The sequence below is a fragment of the Musca autumnalis genome, unplaced genomic scaffold (assembly GCF_047663935.1).
Source record: "Musca autumnalis isolate F117 unplaced genomic scaffold, ASM4766393v1 scaffold_4, whole genome shotgun sequence".
NCBI classification, from domain to species: Eukaryota; Metazoa; Arthropoda; class Insecta; order Diptera; family Muscidae; genus Musca; species Musca autumnalis.
Genome location: NW_027411977.1, coordinates 8,879,861 through 8,889,052, shown reverse-complemented (window position 1 = coordinate 8,889,052; position 9,192 = coordinate 8,879,861). Strand labels below are relative to the sequence as shown.

The window sequence follows — 9,192 nt, the reverse complement described above, 5'->3', positions numbered from 1 at the left end:
GTCTCGAATCGCTTTGATTTTTGCTTAGTCAAGTTGTATTAAATTTGGTTTTCGTAATATTTTGTCCAAACTTAGTTCAAGTTCAAAGATGGATTATATTGGTCCACTCCTTCCGGTACCTCCCCCACAAAAGTTCGAAAATGTTCGGAAAATTTGTGCGTGCAATAACTCTTGAAGGAAGTAACCGATTTGGTCCATACATTGCACATTATGAAATTTCTACCAGACTTAGATGAGGTTCCAATATGGACTCAATCGGTAAACTCCTTCGAGTACCTCCCACACAAAATTTCGGAAAAGTTCAGTTTAGGACCTGCTCTCGAATCGCCTTGGTTTTTGTTGTAACATTTTGTATTCACTGTCCCCTATAAGAAGGTACAAGTTTCCTCAGGGGCAAGTCCATACTTCCTGAAAAAATAGCCTGAAAGTTGAAAAACAAACCCTATGACACCATGTTTATGGGTGGAAGCGCAAGATAATTCTCGAACGGAAATGCCGATTCCGGCCAAAATTTGGCCTTCGTAATATTGTTTCCAAACTTAGTTTAAGTTCGTAGATAAGCCATATCGGTCCATACCTGCAGGTACCTACCCCACAAAAGTTCAAAAATATTCGGAAAAATTGTGCGCACGATAACTCTTGATGGGAGTGACCGATTTGGTCCATACTTTACACATTCTCATAATATCTACCAGATATAGATCAGGTTCGAATATGGAATGGACAAATATCCACTCCATCCCGTACCTCCCACACAAAATTTTGGATAAGTTCACTTTAAGACCTGCTATTAAATCACTTTGATTTTTGTTAAAGCAACTTACATTCGCTGCCTCAATTACGATGGTAAAAGTTGTTTCAGGGGCAAGTCCATACTTCTTGAGAAAACAGTCCGAAGAATGTAATGTAAAAACCCCCTATGGCCCCCATGGTCTATGTCGGTCCATTCCTTTAAGAACCTTTTTCGCAAAATTTTTGAACTTTAATCCTAATCAACATTTTTGTCGGTTCATACGACCAAAATTTTGAAACCCCCTAAATACATAAGTTTTTTTTTGTGAAAAAAGTGTTTCAATTTGCACAGGCTGAGGGTATATCTCTGTCGCAAAGCCGACTGATACTTTTTAACTTGTTGAGATATAGAAGTTCAAATTGAGACAATGCACTGTCTGTATAGCCTCCTTATAAAACAATGTCATTACTGCAATTTCCCAAATTAAACTTATATATCTTGAAAATGGTACAACCTAGGAAAAAATAAATCATCCAATCTTGAAGAGAATTTTCACAGCTTCATTATTTTCTTTAGTCCCATTTTGATATGACTTGCGGTTTCCAAGCAAAATTTTGAAGACTTAAGATAAAAACCTAAAAATTTAACTGAACAGATATAGAGGTTCAGTTAAATTTTTAAAAAAATTTTAAAACCTACGAAAAAACCTAAAAGTCAGTCTTGTATAGAATTTTCACAGCTACAACATTTTCTTTACACTCATTTCGATACGACTTGCGGTTTCCAAGCAAAATCGTAAAAACCTAAAAAACCCCTAAAATTGTGAATTTTGATCGCGATTTATTTAAAAATCCCTCTGGCGATTTTTTTCTGTTTTTTTTTTCTTATCTATGAACATTGTTGTTTCAGAATCCCCGAAATCTTCCCATGTGTAAGCGGTTTTCATCAAAATTTAGTTAAGGCGCACTGAGCATGACATTGTTTTATAAGGAGGCGATACAGTCAGTGCATTGTCTAAATTTGAACTTCTATATCTCAAAAACGGTAAAACCTACGAAAATATCATAGAGGCCAATCTTATGGAGAATTTTCACAGCTACAATATTTTCTTTAGGCCCATTTACATAGGAGTCGCGGTTTCCAAGCAAAATCGTGAAAATCTAAAGAACCCCTAACTGTAACTCGTTGAGTTTTGCTAACACAAAAAACTCTTTTTTTAAGTTATGCCACTCTTCGAGTAAATGAGCGATATGTATGTATTTCTTCAATCAGTCAAATACATACGTATATATGTACATCTCGTTGGTCGGAATCAATTATAATATTTTATACCTTATTCATATTTATTAGAATAAATCGGGACGGCGCGAACGCCATTCCCGGCTATCAAAAATTACACGCACGAGTTATTCACATTAGGAATAATCGCAGAGGTCAACTCCATCGAAAGTGCAATGACAAAGTCTCACTCTGGGGGAACCGCCTTCATGATCACGGTAACCCCTACGCCAGGTAAGTATGCTTTTGCCATCACTCTTTGAACATCTTTAGTAGCCGGAATCATCTACTAAATGAGAAGTATTGTCGCTATTACAAAAATGTTTAAATGTTAAAGTGTCGTTGAAATCAGAAATAGGCAAGGAAATGGAAGGTTCTTTAAAATGTATTTGCTATGATATGGGGGTTAGTTTTCTTCTGTGTTCCTCTTTGTCATCTAAACAGATAAAATAAAAAATAAAAGAAAATAATAAAGTGTGTAATTATATTCAGACAACATACATATTTAAAAATTCCCACCCCATTTCTTCACAAAATATTGTAGGCAAGACATTTTCACTGCTTCTACCTGACCGTAGTCAATATGTATTCAACCCCTATGATTTTAGCTTACTTTCAACATTATTTTGAATTTTCCATGGGCTCGGTTTGTAATGAAACGAAGAATGTTTAATTTCAACGAAAATACAGTTTTAAGAATTTTTGTAATAGAGGAAATAATTCTCATTGGCTCTGTGATTCCAGCTACTAAAGATGTTCAAATTGTGCTGGCAAAAGCATACTTACCTGGCGTAGGGGTTACCGTGATCATGAAGGCGGTTCCCCCAGAGTGAGACTTGGTCATTGCACTTCCGATTGAGTTGACCTCTGCGATTATTCCTAATGTGAATAACTCGTGCGTGTAATTTTTGGTAGCCGGGAATGGCGTACGCGCCGTCCCGACATTTATTAATACATTTCAATACGTTTGTATAATTAGTGTTCTACGAATGTTAGAAAAAACACATATTTGGAGAATGGTATTGCAGTCGTTTCGTTTTCTAGATGTTGCATACTGTAAGGATGTATTTAAAATCCCATGAACTGGAAGGCTTATTTAGGAAAATGGATATACATATCTCTGTATATTAGGGTTATGACTTTTTTACAACCTCGTATACATGTATCATATTTTACTGAGTTTTTATCTAAGATTAGATAAAATCTTACTTATAAATAGATTCGATTAAAAAGATGAAGCACAAAGTCATTTGAAAAATTTTCTATATGAGATTTGACTAGCGTTTGAAGTCACTATAAGCAAAACTATGGATCCACACGGAATAACCGAACTGGCATAACCTTTTGTTATACCCTACACCACAATGTGGAAAGGGTATTTATTATAAGTTTGTTTTTCGAAAAATTCATGTAACACACCGAAATATTCGTCGTAGACCCCCATGTGGTATACTAATATTCATATCTCGACGAGATAAATGTGTGTCCGTCCATTAAAAAGTGTGCGCACGCTACAGGCCGTAGTTATGAAGGTGGGGTTCAGACCAGAATAGTATATAGTTTTTGTCGATTATCGTGAAATATTTAGGGGGTCAAGCGGACCAAAAACAAAATTTGTATCCAATTTTGTAGTGGCTTTGTAGGTCGCAATGGTAGTCTGATCGGCGCAAAATGTAAGGTTTGGGTTTACGACAGAAAAGTAGATTGTAATTTAACGTGACAATCAGATAATATTTAGTGGATTAAGTTGACCAGAACTTTTGTGTGAAAATTGGTAAAGTTGATAGTGAAATGACTATATCTTTATTCCTGGAACTTATGACAAAAAAATGTTAGTTAAATTTAGATGAGGCATGCTTTACCTTTCCATTGATGCTAATTATGTTGATGTATGTGGTCAGATAACAGAGTTACAGCCTAGTATATGCAGGGATCCCTCAGTTTTAATTGTGGGTAGTGTAACCTTAATCACGCTATATACCGCAGTTATAGTACACTACTGACAAATGTTTGCACGAGGTAATAGTTTTGGTCAATAATAGTGCCAATAATGGTTGATAATGCTCGGGTAGTATTTAGCGTGTAAAATTGACTATAACTTTGGTGGGAAAAACTCTAAAAATGTGAAATTTGAACGCGATTTATTTTAAAATTCCTCCAGCGATTTTTTCTTGTTTTTGATTTTTTTCATCTATGAACATTGCTGTTTCAGAATCCGCAAAAATGTCCGAGGTGTAAGCGGTTTTTATTTAAAGTTAGTTAAGGCGCACTGTACATGACACTATTTTATAAGGAGGCGATACAGTTAGTGCATTGTCCAAATTTGTCATAAAGGTCAATCTTGTAGAGAATTTTCCCATTTCGATAGGACTGGCGGTTTCCCAGCAAAATCGTGAAAACCTAAAAATCGATACGGCGATTTTTTTCGATTTTTTTATTTTTCTCCTTTATGAACTTGTAGTTTCAGAATCCGCAAAAACTTCCCAGGTGTAAGCTCATTTCATTTAAAGTTGGTCAAAGCGCGCCGTGCGCTAACTTTCTAATTTAAAATGACTAATTTACTAGCGATTTTTAATGTTAAAGTATCGTACTACTGGTTATGTTCTTAATGTTATGGCCAGCGGTAATATGCACTCTCGAGGTGATCGAAGGTTATATACATAATTGGTCTTGTAAGATCCGCTGCAGGTCGCGATCGGCACATTGGTTGAGTGAGTCTTCACGTAGCATTACTTGTTGCGTTATATCTGCTAGTCCATAGTGCTCTAATCGAGAATTTTCTGAGTATTTCAGCCATGAATAACCCTACAATGATGTCGTATGGCACGCCGTTCGGACTCGGGGATAAAAAGTAGACCCTATGATAGCCAATATAAATCGGCGTGCACTCATTGGTATGAACGTCGTATTCCTTGTAGGGATAGGCAAGTCAACTTTCGATTAGTCGACTTTTTGGTTTGAAAAGTCTAAAAATCGAAGTCGACCTTTGGTTATGAAGAAATCGAAAAGTCGACGTTTTTGTTAAAGGTGAAAATCGAATGATCGAAAAGTCGACTTTCCCGTTGAAGGTAAAAATCGAAAGTTCGAATAGTCGATTTTTAAAATCGATTACGTATCCCTAGTTCCTTGTGCCGTTGCGGATGTTGTGAGAATATATGTATGTCTGTATGCTGTTAGTCGGACTCAATTATAACCTTGTTTACCTTATTCAAATTTATTAAAATAAATCGGGTCGGCGCGCACGCCATTCCCGGCTACCAAAAATTACACGCACGAGTTATTCACATTAGGAATAATCGCAGAGGCCAACTCCATCGAAAGTGCAATGACAAAGTCTCACTCTGGGGGAACCGCCTTCATGATCACGGTAACCCCTACGCCAGGTAAGTATGCTTTTGCCAGCACTCTTTGAACATCTTTAGTAGCTGAAATCATCAACTAAATGAGAATTATTGTCGATATTACAACAATGTTTAAAGTTGTAGAGTCGTTGAATCAAAAGTAGCCATGGAATTGAGAGATATTGTTAAAATGTATTTGCTATGATACGGGGGTTAGTTTTCTTCTGTGATTCCTCTTAATAGTTTCGACAGATAAAATAAAAAATAAACTGTGTATAACAAAGTGTGTCATTGCATTCAGGCAACATATTTACAAAGTCCCACCCCATTTCTTCACAAAATATTGTAGGCAAGATATTTTCAATGCTTCTACCTGACCGTAGTCAATATGAATTCAACCCCTAAGATTCTAGCTTACTTTCAACATTATTTCGAGTTTTCCATGGGCTCGGTTTGTTTTAATGAAACATAGAATGTTTAATTTCAACGAAAATACAATTTTAAGAATTTTTGTAATAGAGAAAATAATTCTCATTGGCTTTGTGATTCCAGCTACTAAAGATGTTCAAAGAGTGCTGGCAAAAGCATACTTACCTGGCGTAGGGGTTACCGTGATCATGAAGGCGGTTCCCCCAGAGTGAGGCTTGGTCATTGCACTTCCGATTGAGTTGACCTCTGCGATTATTCCTAATGTGAATAACTCGTGCGTGTAATTTTTGTTAGCCGGGAATGGCGTACGCGCCGTCCCGACATTTATTAATACATTTAATTACATTGTTATTTACCATATAAGTTATTTATTTATCTTATTTATATTTATACAAACGTCACGTGTTATCCGTAGAGAGAGTACCTATAATATTCAACAATTCAATCGGCTGGTAAGGTTATGGCAACGGTTTTTTGGGACTTCAAAGGTATTTTATTGATTGACTATCTGCAAAAGGGTAAAACAATAAATTCAGAGTACTATTGCAACCTTTTGGATCAATTAAATGTACAAATTCGAGAAAAACGTCCTGGCTTACAACACAAAAAATTATTTTTCATCAAGACAACGCACCAGCGCACAAGAGTGTTTTAACAATGGCTAAAATCAACGAATTAAAGTACGAGTTGCTTGACTACCCACCTTATTCTCCTGATTTAGCTCCCAGTGACTTTTACTTGTTGGCAAGCGTCCCTTGCTGGCAAGCGTTTTACCTGAAATGAAGATGCAATTACAGTTGTAAACCACTATTTTAAATGCCTTGAGGAAATCAAGGAAATCAAGAGATAGAATTGCTAGAAAAGCGTTGGACTAAGTGTATTGAAGTTTCACGAGATTATATTGAAAAATAAAAATATTTTTGAAAAACTAACTATTCTTTTTCATTGATAGGCTAAGAAGTTTCCGAACCGCCCTCGTAATTAAAGCTTACTTTCAGTTCGATTTTTTTGTAATCTATACTTATAAACGAGTTCAGTAATGATGACTCACTGACTCACTTACTCACTGACTGATAATCAACGCCCAGATTAAACGGCTAAAGCTAGAATCTTGAAATTTTGGGTGAGGGTCACTCTTGGTCCGAAGGTGTCAGATAAGGCTGGATTTTTGGAAATTCGAAGTAGAACTGTACTAAAAGTACTAAAAGGTACTAAATATGGTACCCTTTGTATTAGGCAAACGCGAAGAGCTAGAATTCTGAAATTTGGAATGAGGTTCACTGATGGAGAGTTAGAAAGGTGTACCAAATGGTTTTTGGAAATTCGAACTATAAGTGTACGAAAAGTACTAAAAGTTACTAAATTTAGTACTATTTGGTATTACGTGAACGGATAGAGCTAAAATCTTGAAATTTGGAATGAAAATCAAGGTTTAGAAGATGAGTTGATATAAGGAGGTGGTTTTGAAAACGTGTACTCATGTGTACGAATAGTACTAAATTTGGTACAATTTGAATTTGGGCGAACCGATAAAGTTGGAATTCTGAAATTTGGAACTACTATTACTGTTGGAGCATAGGTTTGAGATATGGAGGTAGTTTTCGAAATTCGTACATATGGGTACGAAAGGTACTAAATAGTACCAAATAAGGTACAATTTGGATTTGGGGGAACGGATGCAGCTGGAATCCTGAAATTTAGAATAAGGATAACAGTCGGGGTGTAGGATAGAGGTATTTTGGAAATTCGTACTTTTGGGTACGAAAAGTACTAAATGGTACCAAATTTGGTACAATATGAATTTAAGTGATCGGATAGAGCTGGAATAGTGAAATTTGGAATTAAGATTACTATTGGAGTGTGGGATTGGGATACTTTTGGAAATTCGTACTTATGGCAACGAAAAGTACTAAATGGTACCAAATTTGGTACAATTAGGATTTGGGTGATCAGATACATTTGGAATCCTGAAATTCGAAATTAAGATTACTTTTGGAGTGCTGGATAGAGGTAGGTTTGGAAATTCGGACCTATGGGAACAAAAAGTACTAAATTGTACTAAATTCGGTACAATTTTGATTACGGTAATCTGATGCAGCTGTAATTCTGAAATTTGGAATTAAGATTACTGTTGGCGTGTAGGATTGAGGTAGTTGTGGTTATTCGAACTCTTGGGTACGAATAGTACTAAATAGTACCAAATTTGGTACAATTTGGATTTGGGTGAACGGATATAGCTGAAATTCCGAGATTTGGAATAAGGAGTACTATTGGAGTGTAGGATTGATAAAGTTTTGGAAATTTTTAATTATGGGTAGGAAAAGTACTAAATTTGGTACAATTTAGATTTCAATGATGGGATACATTTGGAATCGTGAAATTCGGAATTAAAATTGCTGTTGGAGTGTTGAAAGAGGGAGGTTTGCAAATTCGTACTTTAGATACGAAAAGTACTAAATGGTATCAAATTTGGTACAATTTGGACTATTGTAATCGGATGCAGCTGTAATCCCGAAATTTGGAATTAAGATTACTGTTGGCGTGTAGGATTGAGGTAATTGTAGAAATTCGTACTCATGTGTACGAAAGTACTAAATGGTACCAAATTTGGTACAGTTTGCATTTTGGTGAACGGATATAGCTGGAAACCCGAGATTTGGAATAAGGAGTACTGTTGGAGTGTAGGATTGATAAAGTTTTGGAAATTTGTAGTTATGGGTAGGAAAAGTACTAAATAGTACTAAATTTAGTACAATTTGGATTTCAGTGATAGGATACATTTGGAATCGTGAAATTCGGAATTAAAATTGATGTTGGAGTGTTGATAGAGGTAGGTTTAGAAATTCGTACTATGGATACGAATAGTACTAAATGGTACCAAATTTGGATTTGAGTTATCGGATATATCTGGAATCCTGAAATTCGGAATTAAGCTTATTGTTTGAACATAGCACTGTGGTAGTTTTGAAAATTTGTACTTATGGGTACGAAAAGTACTTAATGGTACAAAATTTGGTAAAATACCTGTTGAATTGTAGGATTGATAAAATTTTGGAAATTTTTAGTTATGGGTAGGAAAAGTACTAAATTGTACAAAATTTGGTACAATTTGGATTTGAGCGAATGGATAGAGTTGGAAACAAGAAATTTGGAATTAAGATTACTGTAGGAGTGTAGGATTGAGATATGGAAGTAGTTTTTGAAATTCGTACTTATGAGTACGAAAAGTACTAAATTTGGTACAATTTGGATTTGAGCGAACGGCTAGAGCTGGAATCTTGAAGTTTGGAATTAAGATTACTGTTGGGGTGTAGGATTGAGGAAGTTTTGGAAATTCGTACTTATATGTACGAAAACTACTAAACGGTATTTAATTTGGTACAACTTGGATTTGAGCGAACGGGTAGAGCT

The 9,192-nt window shown here is 35.6% G+C and overlaps 4 non-coding genes across 4 annotated transcripts; 2 read left to right on the top strand and 2 right to left on the bottom strand.

The window, feature by feature from the left end:
• Positions 1-2,088: 2,088 nt before the first annotated feature.
• Positions 2,089-2,253, bottom strand: LOC141404403 (U1 spliceosomal RNA). The gene has a single exon (XR_012413002.1). It is a non-coding gene; the product is annotated as a U1 spliceosomal RNA (small nuclear RNA).
• Positions 2,254-2,789: 536 nt separating this feature from the next.
• On the top strand, positions 2,790-2,954 carry LOC141404446 (U1 spliceosomal RNA). Its single transcript, XR_012413044.1, has one exon. It is a non-coding gene; the product is annotated as a U1 spliceosomal RNA (small nuclear RNA).
• Positions 2,955-5,237: 2,283 nt separating this feature from the next.
• Positions 5,238-5,402, bottom strand: LOC141404408 (U1 spliceosomal RNA). The gene has a single exon (XR_012413007.1). It is a non-coding gene; the product is annotated as a U1 spliceosomal RNA (small nuclear RNA).
• A 536-nt stretch (positions 5,403-5,938) lies between these two features.
• On the top strand, positions 5,939-6,103 carry LOC141404404 (U1 spliceosomal RNA). Its single transcript, XR_012413003.1, has one exon. It is a non-coding gene; the product is annotated as a U1 spliceosomal RNA (small nuclear RNA).
• Positions 6,104-9,192: the final 3,089 nt, after the last annotated feature.